A 15,280-nucleotide genomic window follows, 5' to 3' on the forward strand; every position below is an offset into this window, starting at 1 on the left:
GAAATAGGAATTGCAATCCAGTTCAAAAAAGGGAACCAATACCAGGAGGGAGCCAACCAAACAAATCAAGGCTGGGTATAGGATCGCTTAAAGCATTCACCTGTTTTTTCATGTGCTTTAGTAGAGATGACACATTGGAAGACTCGTCAGGTATAAACATACAGCATTCAGTTTGAATGATCGCACGTGTACCACCTTGGGTTGCTGTAAGAATATCTAAGGCCATTCTATTTTGAAGGACGGCTTTTCTCGTTAAAGACATTTCAGTATTTAAGAAAGCTATTCTTGCCTGACTATCGTTAAGGGCTTGTTGAGTAAATTTTGTCAGAGCCTCTATATGTGATATGACGTCTTCCAGCCCCAAGGAAGGAGCAAATATAGCTGCTAGGTGGTCATACCAGTGGAACACTGAACGAGCCCATCTGGCCTTAAGGAAAGGCAGATTAGCCACAGATATTAGCTCTGGTCGAATCTTTCCCTGTATCCAAGAGAAGCCAAGAGTGCAGCGCCCTAGCCATCCTGGTGGCAGCCAAGGCTAGAGATTTGTTCCACATAACCATTGAGTTCCATTAGGAGCCATCCAATAGATGCCTGGTCTTCGAGACCAGTCTGTTCCAAACCAATCACTTTTTTTATGTATAATAGTATTCTGACATTACTCGGGGGATATCCAACCCATCTTTAGAGTGTAATTTGGTAGATTTTGTTTGGAATGATTTCTCTGTTCCCAACATAAAGGTGCTGGTATGTTTAAAGATCCATGGCTAGGAGTAAGCCAAACATACCCATCCAAATTTGTGTGAAACCTTCCATAGTTTTTACTGTAATGTCTGGTTTCTTTTGTTTATCTGCAATTTGTTCGGATAATTGGATGGTTTGAGTAACAGAAAAAGAATAACCGTGTCCTGTATTATTAATAGTATGGGCTATTGACCATGTTTCAGGATCATAATTAGTAATATCAGATGAACTGTGAACATTAGAACTAGATCTTTCTATCACAATAAATTGCTTTAGAGCTTTCCAATCTGTGCCTTGAAAGGGAAAGACCCACCAAGGCAACCCAGAGGTGTTAGAAAGCGGAAGTTGGCCACATAGCCAACAATTGGACTGATTTTTGTGAGTAGCAAAGAAATGTGCCCATTGCAGAAAAACATTGCCATCAGAGGTCCATTCAGATGTAGACTGGAAAAACAAAGCATTAGGGAAACCTTGAATGGCATTTTTTTTTTTTGTAATCAACAAAAGGTTTTGTAATTAGGTTCTGATCTATCTTATAAAGTTGAAGGGTAAAGCATTGGTGTAGGAAAATGGTAAGGCAATCTAGAAATTGATTATTTTAGCAATTACATAAAGCTTAAACACTACAAGGGTTTAAATGAGGAGATATAAGGTTAGGAATACGGGCCTGGTCCAGAGTCTCGGGACAGCTGTCTTCAACAGATGTCATCTTCTTCTCATCATGGTTTGGAGATATTCGTCTTGGTCAGTCGAAGTTGGGTGTCAGAGACTGGAGTTGAAGTCCATTCAGGAGGAGAAGACTATGTTAAATGAGAAATGTGAATCCATGAGTCTACGCCTTTTAATTTTGCAGCACATGGATTGGTTAAAAGCACCTGACATGGTCCTTTCCAACGGGGCTGTAAAGAGTCCTTTATCATGTGTCTTTTCCAATAAAGAAAATCTCCAGGTTGTAATCCATGATCCTTAAGGTCTTCGTCTCCCGGGAGCTTACTGTGAAAAGAATTAGCTACCAGTTTCTCATTTCTTTTAAGACCCTCAATGAGACCTTGACAATAATGTAAAATATCTCCTTTAAGTAAAGTTGGTTCATACATTTCTTCATCTAATTGCATAGGTTGTCCAGTTATTATTTCGAAAGGAGACAGTCGATATTTACCAAATGATGTAGATCTAAGACTAAGGAGCACTAACGGAAGACCTTTTGGCCATGAGAGATTAAATGCTTCTGAAAGCTTTGCCAATTGAAGTTTGATCCTGCTATTAGTTCTTTCCACCAATCCTGAGGATTGGGGATGGTAAACACAGTGGAAATGCTGCATTATTGGCCAAATATTACAAATAGATTTAATTATTTGTCCGGTGAAATGAGTTCCCTTGTCACTATGTAACTCGGTAGGAATTCCTCAAGCAGGAATTATTCTCTCTAACAGTAATTTACCTACTGTTAGAGCCGTTGCTCTTCTGCAAGGAAGGGCCTCAACCCAATGTGAGAACATACAGATCATTACCAAGATGTATTTATATCCTTGAGGTGGTGGCATTTAGACAAAGTCCAATTGCCATACCTCAAAGGGTCCCTTAGGAAGGGGAAAGTGACCTTGTGACCCATGAAGTGGTTTCCCTGGATTCTACTTTGGGCATATAACACAACGAATATAAGTTGTATGGGCCACTGTGGGAGAAAGTTTCCAAAAGTATTGTTTTCCCCATAAAATCATCTTTTCAGGTGCCCAGTGGGTTAGTTGGTGTATATGTTGGAGCAGGGGCAATTGTGCTCCAACAGGTACTATGGGTTTCCTATTGGGCCCAAACCACATCTGTGAGGGGAGTCTAAAATTCCCCCTTTTGACTGCCATATCTGTTTTTCTTCTTCCGTGGCCACTTCTTGGGCCTGTAGAAGGAAGTCTTTTCCTGGGTTAGTAGAGTTACTAGGAAGCAGCAGGCATTCTCGAGGCTGGGTAGGGCAAGACTTCAAGGCTGCTTGTTTAGCAGCTGCATCAGCAAGCCGTTTTCCTTTAGCTTCCAAAGTATCAGATTTGGAATGCCCTAGTATTTTAATAATCGCTAGTTGTCTCGGCAGCTGTATAGAATGTAATAATTCTGCAACCTGTTTCTCCGTCTTTATAGGCTGATCTGAAGAGGTTAAAAACCCTCGTTGTTTCCACAGCATTCCAAAGTCATGTGCTACTCCGAAAGCATAACGGCTGTCAGTGTCGATATTTGCTACCTGGTCTCTGGCCAATTGACAAGCTCGAGTTAAAGCAATTGACTCGCCTTGCTGTGCTGACTTTATCTCTGGTAAATTACGTCTACTGAGGACGTTGCTGCATATCCAGCCCGATAACACCCTTGTTCATCCTTTGAGTAAGATCCATCTGTAAACCAAATTAGATCAGCATTATCAATGGGAGTTTCTTGTAAATCATTCCTAGGAGTAAGTAGGTAATTAGTTAATAAATGTAGTCATGGGCGTCTTCTTCTTGTGATGCTGGAAGTAAAGTTGCAGGGTTAAGATTATTACACCGGGCTAAGGTAATATTAGGAGCAGAGAGCAACAGAGCTTCATAGGAGGCTAGTCAGCTGACAGAGTAATGCTGAGTATGATGAGATTTTAGGAGAGATTAGACTGAGTGAGGAACATAGATAGTCAAAGGAGATCCCATCACTATTTCTTCAGTGGTCTTGCATAAGAGCGCTGCTGCTGAAATGGCTCTCATACAAGGCGGAAGCCCTTTTGCCACTGAGTCTAACTGCTGACTATAATACCCTATAGGTAGATGTCGACCTCCGTGTTTTTGAGTTAAGATACCTAAGACATTTCCTTTATCTTCATGTACGAAGAGGAAAAATGGCAAGCTGTAATTAGGATGTCCTAAGGCTGGTGCTTGGGCCAAAACAGACTTAAAGGTAGTTACTGCCTTCTCTCCTTCTGGTGTCCATTCAATTACATCAGGCTGGTCAGACTTTAGTAATGTATACAAGGGCTGGGCAATAAGTGAAAAGTTAGGTACTCAGTTCCTGCAATATCCAGTTAGTCCTAGGAATCCTCAACTGTTTCTTTGTCTTAGGGAGAGAAAAAGCCAGGATTCCTTTAATCCTTTCAAAATCAATCAATCAACAGTCCATCCTTAGATATCAAGTGTCCTAGATATTTTACAACAGGCAGGCAAAAATGCAATTTGTCCTTGGACACTTTATGCCCCTTAGATGCTAGCTGTTGCAACAGATAAATTGTGTCCTTCTCAGAATCCAACTTAGTGTTTGAACACAAGAGAAATCATCCACATATTGAATTAAAGTGGAGTCATTAGGGAATTCTATATTCACTAAATCAGCCTGGCGTATCCGGGAAAAATAAGTGGGCATCTCAGTATAGCCCTGTGGCATAACTGTCCAGGTATCCTGACGATCTTCCCACGTGAAGGCAAAAAGATATTGACTATTATTTTCTACGGGAATGTTGAAGAAGGCACTGCATAAATCAGTGACTGAGAAATAGCAGCTGTTAGTTGGAATGGCCGAGAGCAAAGTGTGTGGGTTAGGAACCACAGGATGTCGGGGAATCACGATGTTATTTATAGCTCTCGGATCTTGAACAAATCTCCAGCCTTTCCCATTTGGCTTTTTACAGGCAACATAGGTGTATTACAGGGACTAGTACAAGAAATTATAAGTCTCTTTTCAAGAAATCCTGAATGATAGGGTTTATCCCATTTAATGCCTCTGGTCTAAGTGGATATTACCGAATATTAGATAGAGGCTTAGGGTTGTCAACAGTCACCTTAATAGGAGTGGCTGATTTAATTTTCCCAATATCTGAAGAGGATGATGACCATAATTCTCTAGGCACTTGTAATAACAGGTCATCAATTTTCTCTTTTATTTGAGTCATTGATTTCACAATCATCAACCTTTCAGCAATTACAGTCTGGTCAGCATCCCGATTTTCTGAATCTAGAATCATTTTGCCCTTTCGTGAAAAGGCAATATGGACGTTGTATGGTTCTAGAAGATCTCGTCCAATCAAATGAATTGGAGCACATTTAACCAGGAGAAACACATTTTTACTGTGATGGTTCTTAATTGAAAAATTATTGGTTCTGATTTAAAAACCTACATTGGAAAATTCGAAACCTCTACCATTTCAACTGCCCCTTTACTCCGAGGGAGAGGGCAATGAATAAGGGTAGGGTTGAGGACAGATAAGGTAGCCCCGGTATCTACAAGGACCTTTAAAGTTTCTCCTCCATTATTTATCTAATTTCCCCTAAGGCATTTGTGAGGAGGAGGGGAAATGCCCTCTCGTAATCCTTGGAGCAGCCCTATTCCTGTGTTTTGTTGTCACCCCCTAAATCCCATTTGAGTTTATGGCAGTCTTGTTTGAAATGACCGGGATTTTTGCAATAGTAACAAACACGGTGATTTCGTTTCTGGTCAGATTTTAAAAGGATGGCGTTTGTTGGGCCACTAAGCTGTTATAGCTGTATACTCATAACCTCAGTGGCCTTTTTTTTTTTGCTGGAGGGTTTTAAAGATTTTATTTATTTATTTTTTCCCTCCAAAGCCCCAGTAGATAGTTTATGTCATAGCTGCACATCCTTCCAGTTGCTGTATGTGGGATGCATCCCCAGCATGTTCCGGAGAAGTGGTGCGCGCCTGGGATCCGAACCCGGGCTGCCAGCAGCGGAGCGCGTGCCCTTAACCTCTAAGCCACGGGGCCGGCCCTCTGGAGGGTTTTAGATAGTTTATCTGTAATAGTGACAAGAGCACTAGTGTGCATTAAAGTCCAATCCAGTTCATGTCTCTTAACTAATTTTGCTAATTCCTCATCTAATCCTTCCAAGGAAATTGAATTGAAAATTGAATCATTTTAATGATCCTCAAAACATTCGGGAGCCGCCCCAGAGTGCTGTTTGAAGGCTCTCTCAAGCCTTTCGAAATAATCAAAGATAGAGTCCTCGGGTCTGTGCTTACATTGATGGACTTTAGCCCAATCTATCCTCCTGGGAAAAACTACTGGACTGGCTTTGTGTAAGTTTCGAGCAATATTCCTACACTCCTTAAGGCGGTGAGCCTCATGCTTATGGAAATCCTCCAGGGGGTCTCTCCAATCTGCCTCTTTTATCCATTCATTTGCTTTGTTCTCAGACACCAGCAAATGCACATGCTGATATAAATCTAAATATCCTGTGCATATGTTCTAACAATAAAATCAAATTCTTGAGCAAACTCTAAAGGATCTTGCAAAGGGCCTGGGAAGTCCTTCGTCAAATTCTTAAATTCAGTTCTAGTCCAAGGAGTATACACAAGAGCAGGCTCACCTCACCCAGTAACAGTTTTCTCCTTAAAGGCAGCCACTATAACTTTAGGACTTTCAGTATCTGCTCCCTGAGAGTTACTTCTTGTTTTCTCTAGGGGTGGAGGAGGAGGGGAAGGTGAAGGAGGAGGAGGAGGTGAAGGAGGAGGAGAAGGTGACGGAGGAGGAGTAGGTGAGGGAGGAGGAGGAGAGGAAGGAGGAGGAGGTGTGGGAGGAGAGAGAGGAGGAGGAGGTGAGGGAGGAGGAGGAGGTGAGGGAGGAGGAGGAGGAGAGGGAGGAGGAGGAGGTGAGGGAGGAGGAGGAGGTGAGGGAGGAGGAGGTGAAGTGGATAGGTCAGGGTACGGAAGCTCAGAAAGGAAAGGATACACGGGTGCTGAGGGAGAAGGAGATGAGCTCTGAGGTGCTGAAAGCAGCGGTGGTGGAGGAGGTAGAGGAGGTGAAGGGGGTGGACAGCTTCTGACTTCTTATCTCTCTTTAATTCAGAAATATTCTCAGTCAGTTTATGGTTAGTCTCCTGTAAAGAGGTCATTTTATCATTATTACACTTTGAAGCCTCTAAATGCCAATCGTAATAATCTTCCCCTTCTTTTGTTTTGGTTTTATCGCCGGCTTTTTCAACATGGGCGTGCAAATACAGTAGTTTTCAGAGGTCAAACGTTCCCCATTTTGGCCATTTACGACCTAAGTCATCCTTAGTTAACCTTTCCCATTTAGTTAAATACTTGCAAGCATTGTTTCCGTCTGCAGTATACGGGAAACCAGCGGGAGTCCCCGTCGGGGGTTGTCCATCTGGAAGCCGGCAGGCTTTTGAAGCACGGTTTCCCATTTTTAGTTCTGTTTGTTCGTTTGTTTTTTCTAAAGTCTGAACAACTTCTTGAACTGTGTAGTGGGTCACAAGTGTGCTGCTTTGAGTGTTATTCCCTAAAGGAATGTCGTAATCACTGTCTTATTTGTCTAGGTTTCTCCCGCTGGCAGTCTAGGACCACTGTGGCGGTTCGGAGCGCGGGTGACCAACCCTCATGTGCGCATCCCCGGACGAAGCTATAATTAATTAACGTGAGTGATAACGGAATGCCTTATAGGACGGCTACACATCGTGAGGTTCACCTCTGACACTCCTACTGAGGTTTTCCAGTCACCTGTAAAACGCCTTTTCAGCCGGGAGGAGCCATGTCTCTTTTCTTCATAGCTGAACAAGATCAGACTCTCATTTCTCTATCAAGCAGTTTTGTTCAGACCTTATAAACATAATTCTTTCCAATTTTAAAGCCAAATTAAAAGGACAACCAACCCAGTTTACTCCAAGCTTCCCCTAAAGTTCCTTGGCCTGGGAAATTCCCCCTAGGTTTTTCTCCACCTAGGAAATGTACTGGTACCCTTCAAAACCTCTAGTCTTAATATCTTAAAACAGCTCAAATAAACTCTTGGACTATCAACTTAAAATAAAGAGGTCCAGGATTCAGGAGAACTCACCAGGGTCACCTGAAGAATGCAGTGATCCGGGTGGGGCTCAAAGTGCCCCTGCGGTACCAACTGTCGGTTCAGTGTAGATTCCAGGTGGTATCCGGTGGGTTTCTCTGAGATCCTGCCGCAATTACACCAAGAAATGTCGATGCAAATAACCCATAACCAATCTATAAATCAAAACTGGGGTGAGTTTCTTACGAGCCAACCTTTGAAGACCATATAGCCTGGGAGAGTCCTTTCATGAAGAAATGGAGCACTCTGAAGAAGTGGGGTGTACACAGTGGTTATATACTATCAAAGAGCACGTATCACATGTGATTGCAATGTCCCTTTTACAATAGCCGTGACATTGACCTGTGAGCACCTCAATTGATGGACACAGTGGGTATCAGGTCTGCTGTCTCCATGGGCGTGGCTGTTGTCTCGAGTTGGGTGGTCACAGGATGAGCACAGCAATCAAATCCTAGCCTAGGGAGAAATGCTTATCCTTAAGGAAATGCCAATGTGGGGGAAGTTGCATTTACATCTTAAGGGCATTGTTCTTGTCTTTGGGACATGTTAACTGCTTAAAGTGGATGTACAATGGATGAACAGAGGCTACAGGCCCCTTTTGGAAAAAAGTTATAAAAAAATAGGTCAGGCCCAATTAGGTTTACACCAAATGGCTTCCTCATATGCTCCAATGTATCCCACTGCATGCCATTTATTTATCAAGAAGAAGGATAGTCTCAGCTTGAAGGAGCTCACTGTCTATGAGACATGAATAAAACAACAGTTATGGAAAAGCAGATAAGTACAGGGTCCCAGAGTGGGGACATCAAAAGGAGTCTCTAGATGGAGACCTCTCAGGAAAAGTGTCCAAGAGGAAGGAACATTTGATATGAGTTTAGATTAAGAAATAGGAATTAAGTTGATTAAACAAGGGGTAGGAGTGCAGTAGACACACATAAAAAAGGCAGATATAAATGATGCTAAAGCTTTCAGAATATGGGGGTATTTTTAAGGCTGGAACAAAGCGAACATGTAGGAAACAGTGGGTGATGAGGCTAAAGATGAGGACAGCAAGGGAAAGCCTGCGTGTCCAGCTCAGGAGTCTGAATGTTCTCTCCAATGCTCTGAGCAGTCATTGAAAGAGTATAAGCAGATGTCACATTTAAACAAATTTAGATTCTAGAAGGTAACTCTGGAGGCATTGTGGAGGAAAGATTAGAAGAAATTAAGACTGGAAGTAAAGGGACCTGTTGGGAGATTAGGCAGTGATCCAGATAAGATAGGCCTTGGCTCAGGCGGGAGGTCTGCAGGTGGATTAGGCCAGGAAGTGGGAAGCAGTGCTGGGCTCCTGGAGGAGGAAACTGAGCTCCCTCTCAGTCACGGGAAGACTGTGCCTGTCATGGCCTCCCCACCCCCATGCCCAAATGCCATGTTCCTTTCTATGTCTGTACCTTTCCTCTCTTCCCCCATCTGAAATCCTCACAGTTTCTTCCCTCCACCTGCCCAAAAGTGGTCCCTTTGAGCACTTGATGTAGTCCACCTCTCCTAAGAAGCTTTCCTTAATTACAATTTCTCGATAACATTCCCATTTTTTTTAGGTTCTCTAATACAACATACACTAAATACCTTGGCAGAATCAAGTGACATCTTGCAAGCCATGTCATGTATGTGGAGGAGCTTGGAACCTTATAATTCTTTGTATTTCCTTCAATACCTACCACAAATACCTTGCACATATAGGTCATGCCTTTAGATTAGCTGCTTGAACCATTTGTCTTTCTCCGCAGGTCAACAGTGTTGCCCAGAACAAATGAATTTTACACCTTCTCAAACTCAATAGAGCCAAGATGGAACTTCATTCCCCCCGCAAGCCTTACTGTCCTAGATAAAAGCAAAAACAACTTGTGACATCTAATTCTTTCTCCACATTCTGATCTCAAATTGCAACTGTTTTCCAGATGCTAACTGGTTTTCATTCTTAAAACTGACAGAAAATTTTCTCATTATTTCCTTTTCTTTCTTTTTTTGTGAGGAAGATCAGCCCTGAGCTAACTTCTGATGCCAACCTTCCTCTTTTTGCTGAGGGAGAATGGCCCTGGATTAACATTTGTGCCCATCTCCCTCTAATTTATATGGGATGTTACCACAGCATGGTTTGACAAGCGGTATGTCGGTGCGCACCAGGATCCGAACCTGTGAACCGGGGCTGTCACAGTGGAGCACGGGCACTTAACCGCTGTGCCACAGGGCTGGCCCCTCTCTTTATTTCTAAAGCTGAAATGTCTCAATCGTTCTCTGGGCTAGTTGGAGTTTCTATAAAATGAAAATGTACATTCCAGAAAAATCCTTAACTTTCCAGAATAATCCATAATATATTATGGTAAACACCTTGGCAAAATGTCACTGATTTTCAACGTCAGTGCCTCCACAAGGGTATCCTTGCATTGTCTTCCCTCCCAACCACCTCTCACTTTGCCCCTCCCCAGGCTCATGGGCTCAAAGTGTTTACTGAGCACTAAGAATGATCAGAGTCTGAGGGAGACTTCAAGGATGACTAAGCCATGTTTTCTGACCCCAACCAGCTCTCTCCATCTCTCCTTTAACCTCTATTTTTCTTATTTTGGTTTCTACTTTAGTTGTTTACTTGTCTTGTGAATTGTTTTGTGGTTTATAATTACCATGTAAATTCATATTACTTTTTGCCTTAGAGTTTAGAAAGAACTTACATTAAACAAGGTTTTCTCCCAGCCCTTTGATGTGTCTAATACCTTCCAATGCAATTCAAGTGGCTTCTTGTTTTTACGTCTCCATCATTATTCCTTCAGAATTATGTTCACCCCACACTTTTGATCTGACCAATGCTGCTTTACTCTTTAAATTTTTCTATGCTGAGACACGTGAAGAATCCCTCAAGCACCATCAACTAGGCTACCCCACATTCCTCACATCTGTTTCCTTGATTTGTTCCTAAATAAAGATATTTCTCTTTTTTTGTGAGGAAGATCAGCCCTGAGCTAACATCCATGCTAATCCTCCTCTTTTTTTTTGCTGAGGAAGACCAGATCTGAGCTAACATCTATTGCCAATCCTCCTCCTTTTTTTTCCCCCAAAGCCCCACTAGATAGTTGTATGTCATAGTTGCACATCCTTCTAGGTGCTGTATGTGGGATGCAGCCTCAGCATGGCCAGAGAAGCGGTACGTCAGTGCGCGCCCGAGATCAGAACTCAGGCTGCAAGTAGTGCAACGTGCAAACTTAACCGCTAAGCCACAAGGCCGGCCAAAGATGTTTCTGAAACTAATAATAAATTGTACCAAGTGGTCATTGTATAAAAAGCACTGACACAGATACCTTATAGAGAACAAATGGAAAAGAATATTCAATTCCTCAGATAGGTTTGCAATCAAATGAGACATTGAGGGGACCAGGGGGCACTGATCAGAGCAGGATCCTAAGAGAAGAGTTTTAAGTCAATTTCAAATGAGGTTAAAACTGGAATGAGATAGTATTTTACCAGTCAGCTGAAATCATAAGCATTTTCCTGACCTTTGAGTGTTTATTTGCGTATAATCTGTACATGTGGGGTAAGAGAAGGCTTATATTGTTTAATTTCTTTTTATTATTCAGCACTTTGTAATAGATGTGGCTATTCACAATTAATAAATATCATAATGTGGAGAGACCCAACTTTCAACTGCTTGATATTATCAATTCTTACACAAAGCTAGAGTTTTAAAGATCAAATTTCATTCTAGTTACCTGTCAACTAGTCTATTTATATCGGAAAATTGCTGAGTTTTAGGAAAATACTTCAAAACACAAATTTTATATGTAATTTCAAAAGCAAAAAATTAGTTAAAAACTGGGTGGTATCCCGTTTTGCTACCATATATTAATCTTTAACATGGGAGCAAACATTTTTAGAGAATATAATTGATATTTGCCTATTTGTATATTGTAGAACGTTAAAGGAGTTACAGTTTTAATAGTATTTCAAATACCAGAGAATAAAAAACAGAATTGTTTCAGTTTTATGAAATAGTTTCTTAGACGTAGCAGATTTTCACAGCATATTACTTGAAAATAAAATAATCAGTTAGTGAGGTTTAAGCAATGTGGTTTTATTTTAAACTTGCTCATTCCATAAGAGCATCAATAAAAGCGCTTCAGGTGTAGCTGACGCTCTTTCCCTCCATATGAGCACCAGCTGCGTTTGCTTTAAGCATCAGACTCTCGGGCAGCACCATAGCCCTCAACTCCATTTAGTTGAGAAAAGGCTTTATGAGTCGTGTGTTTTTTCTAGGGGTATGGATCTCCCAGACTTATTAACTAGAGGGTGAGAGTAAGAGTCAGAACACATTCATTAAACTCCAGTGTGCTCAGGTGAGAGGGTAAGTACCTGAACTCACATCTGAAGAAGAACTTAGAGGATGCTTTCTGACTCTGCTTCATGCCTCTGACTAAGCAGTCCTGGACATCCCTGTTACGGCCACAGAATAACACAGGCAGCCTTGATGGACCAGAAATCCTCCTATGTCCATCATTTGTACAGAGCAAACTGGCTTAAGACCTCTTGTTTCCTGCTGCAGTGGTAATTTACAGACATACAGAACTGCGATCTAGTGACTAAGAAGAAAACAGCAAGGTGCTTTACATGGAAAATGAAATTGTAAGCGTTTTAAAAAAGAACAGTGAAGCACTAAAGTTGGTAAAGTTGACACAAAGTTGACACAATGTGGCACAACAAAGTTATAATAAAACTGAAAAATGTGTAGGAGAAGTAATCAGTTGTTCTCTATGCCTCTAAAATATGACTTGACATTTGACTCATAAACAGTATAGTTTAAATATAATAGGATAACTTTGGAAGTAAACTTCTCATCTCATCTCATCCAATGATGTTGGCAGGAGCCGGTATTAAATAGCCAGATGGTGAGTACCCATGTTGAAGTACCATTTTTATCACAGTGGAGAGAATAGAGGCATAAAACCCAACAGACTGATGTTCAGATCTTCCCTCTACCCTTGATCAATTTTGTAAACATGGTCTTTTTTATTTTATTTTGTGAGGAAGATCAGCCCTCTGCTAACTTCTGCCAATCCTCATCTTTTTTTGCTGAGAAAGACCGACCCTGGGCTAACATTCGTGCCCATCTTCCTCCACGTTATACGGGACGCCGCCACAGCATGTCTGGTCAAGCAGTGCATTGGCGCGTGCCCAGGATCAGAACTGGTGAACCCCAGGCTGACGCAGCAGAGTGCGTGTGCTTAACCGCTTGCGCCACAGGGCAGGCCCCTAAACATGGTTTTGTTTATCAGTTAAATATGAATTATAATAGTTACTTTAAAGGATTACTGTAAGAATTGCATGAGGTAATATATATCACTCCACAACCGGTGTGGAGTGATAGTTAATTCTCCCGCCCTGTCTCTCTTCTATGAAACATACACAAATCATCTAAGGAGAGAACTCGTCTATACAATAAACTTATGACAAAGAGTCAATGGCTCCAGAAGTAAGGGCCACCATTGTTGAGGGCTTAACCTCAACTGCTTCCAAATACTCTTAACTCTCAATTAATTTTATGTGCTTTCGGTCTTCCAGACACTTCACTGGCTACAAGGAAAGCAGAAGGTGTGAAATTTAAATTGATCTATTTCACCCTTGAATGTCCAAGCTGTAACATCAGGTGTTTTAAATCACCTAGTTCATCAGGTTTTCTGCTTATTACTATATATTTTACCATGGTTCACTGCCTGAGAAAAATAGAAATTCATTATAATTTTACTCACATGAATATATATCTTAACTATTACAGCTGGAATCTTAATATATAGAGCAATATTGTACATGTTTTGTCCTTGTTGATAGTACAGAATACTTTTGTCCAGGTTTTCTTTGGCATTATCTTATTTAATGAAGAACTCAGTAATATATGTCCTGGAGATAAAGATTTAGAAAAATCTAACATACTATCCTAGTTATGCCTCAAAAAAAATGCTATAAAATAATGAGAGGATATTTTGAAGGCACTATTTTTCCTAATTATTTCCAACTTTATGTACCTTTAACTCTTTTTAATCATTCTGCATCTTATTTGCTATTGGCTAATCATCTCACAGTAATTAAATAGCCCTCAGCTGAGTCCACCATGCCTCTTCAAGTGCCCCAGGCTGATGTCACTCTCATAGTTGACAAAAAGAAGCTGGGAAAACCTGTTTTGTGGCACTATTCTTAAGGATATCTTTACTCTTACAATAATAAAGCTATATTTTTGAAAGGCACGAGTGGATTATAAAATCAAGTACTTGACCAATGTTGTATCCTCATTTTCCCTCCAGGGGGAGCACAACTTTCATGTGTAATGCAGGGCTGCTGCTTTATTGTTTTTTCCTTTCAAGATATTACTTGTAAAACATGTCGACGTAAATAATCTATAATCAATCCATAAATCAAATTGGGGTGAGTTTATTATGAACCAACTTTTGAGGACCATGGCCCAGGGCCTTCCTTCCCTAAAGAAGGAAGGGTACCAAAGAAGTGGAGTGTACAGAGCTGTTATATACCATCAAAGAGCATGTATCACATCAGATTGCAATGTCCCTTTCACAATAACCACAAGATCGCCCTGCCAGATTGCCCTGCCAGAATAGCTATTGATGGACACAGTGGGGAGGGCGTGGCTGGTGTCAGGTCTGTTGTCTGGAGCTGGGTGGTCACAGGATCAGTGCAGCAGTCAAATCCCAGCCTAGGGAGAAATGCTTATCCTTAAGGAAATGCCAAGGAGGGGGAAGTTGAATCCTTATATTAAGGGCATTTATTCTTCTCTTTGGGACATGGCAAAGCAGATACACAACGCAGGTGACAGGCCCTTCTGGAAAAACAAACCCAGGCCAAATTTGTTTTACCCCAAACGGCTTCCTCATATGTTCCAATATATCCTATTGCTTGCCATTTATTTGTCATTTTCTCCCTTTTGATCTATAATCTTTTGATAGAAAGCATTGAATGATCAAAATATTGTCCCTCGGCACCAGAGTGGTTGCTGCCTGCCCTGGGTCCCTCATGTCCCTCGGTGCCAGGCTTTTATCTCATTTATTTGCCCAATTGTCCACCTTGGGGGGAATTAATTGGATATAGTGGACAAGCAAAGAGGTATATATATATTAATAGAGGAAGCATTTCATGGGTTTTGGATTAATTTTAGGTTGTTGCACAAACATTGTATCTGTGCTTTTTATGAATCCTTATATTTACGCTATTCACAATTATAGAACAAGTACAGTAACAATGATAATAATTTAACATCTTTGAAAAGATTAGTGTAAAATGAGTTCTTAGGCATAGTCCCTATGAAAAAAGGAAGTTGGTCCAAGGTTATAAGATCAATCGACCACCTCAGCTTTCATTACTCTAGCTTACATGACAGTCTTACAGCACTGAGTATAGAAAACAGCAATTAGTTTAAACATTATGGCTAGTACAAGAATTCCAAGAAGTAATAGAAATAGGAATTGCAATGCAGATGGAAAAAGGGAACCAATACCAGAAGGGAGCCAACCGAACAACTCAAGACCAGGTGCAGGCTCGCTTCAGGCATTCACCTGCTTTTTCATGGGCTTTAGCAGAGACGACACATTATAAGACTCGTCAGGTATGAAAACACAGCATTGAGTTTGAATGATTGTACATGTACCACCTTGGGATGTAGTTAAAATATCTAAGGCCCTTCTATTTTGAAGGACAGTGTTTTTATTAAAG

This window comes from Diceros bicornis, assembly GCF_020826845.1.
Source record: "Diceros bicornis minor isolate mBicDic1 chromosome 7 unlocalized genomic scaffold, mDicBic1.mat.cur SUPER_7_unloc_3, whole genome shotgun sequence".
In the NCBI taxonomy this organism is placed as follows: domain Eukaryota; kingdom Metazoa; phylum Chordata; class Mammalia; order Perissodactyla; family Rhinocerotidae; genus Diceros; species Diceros bicornis.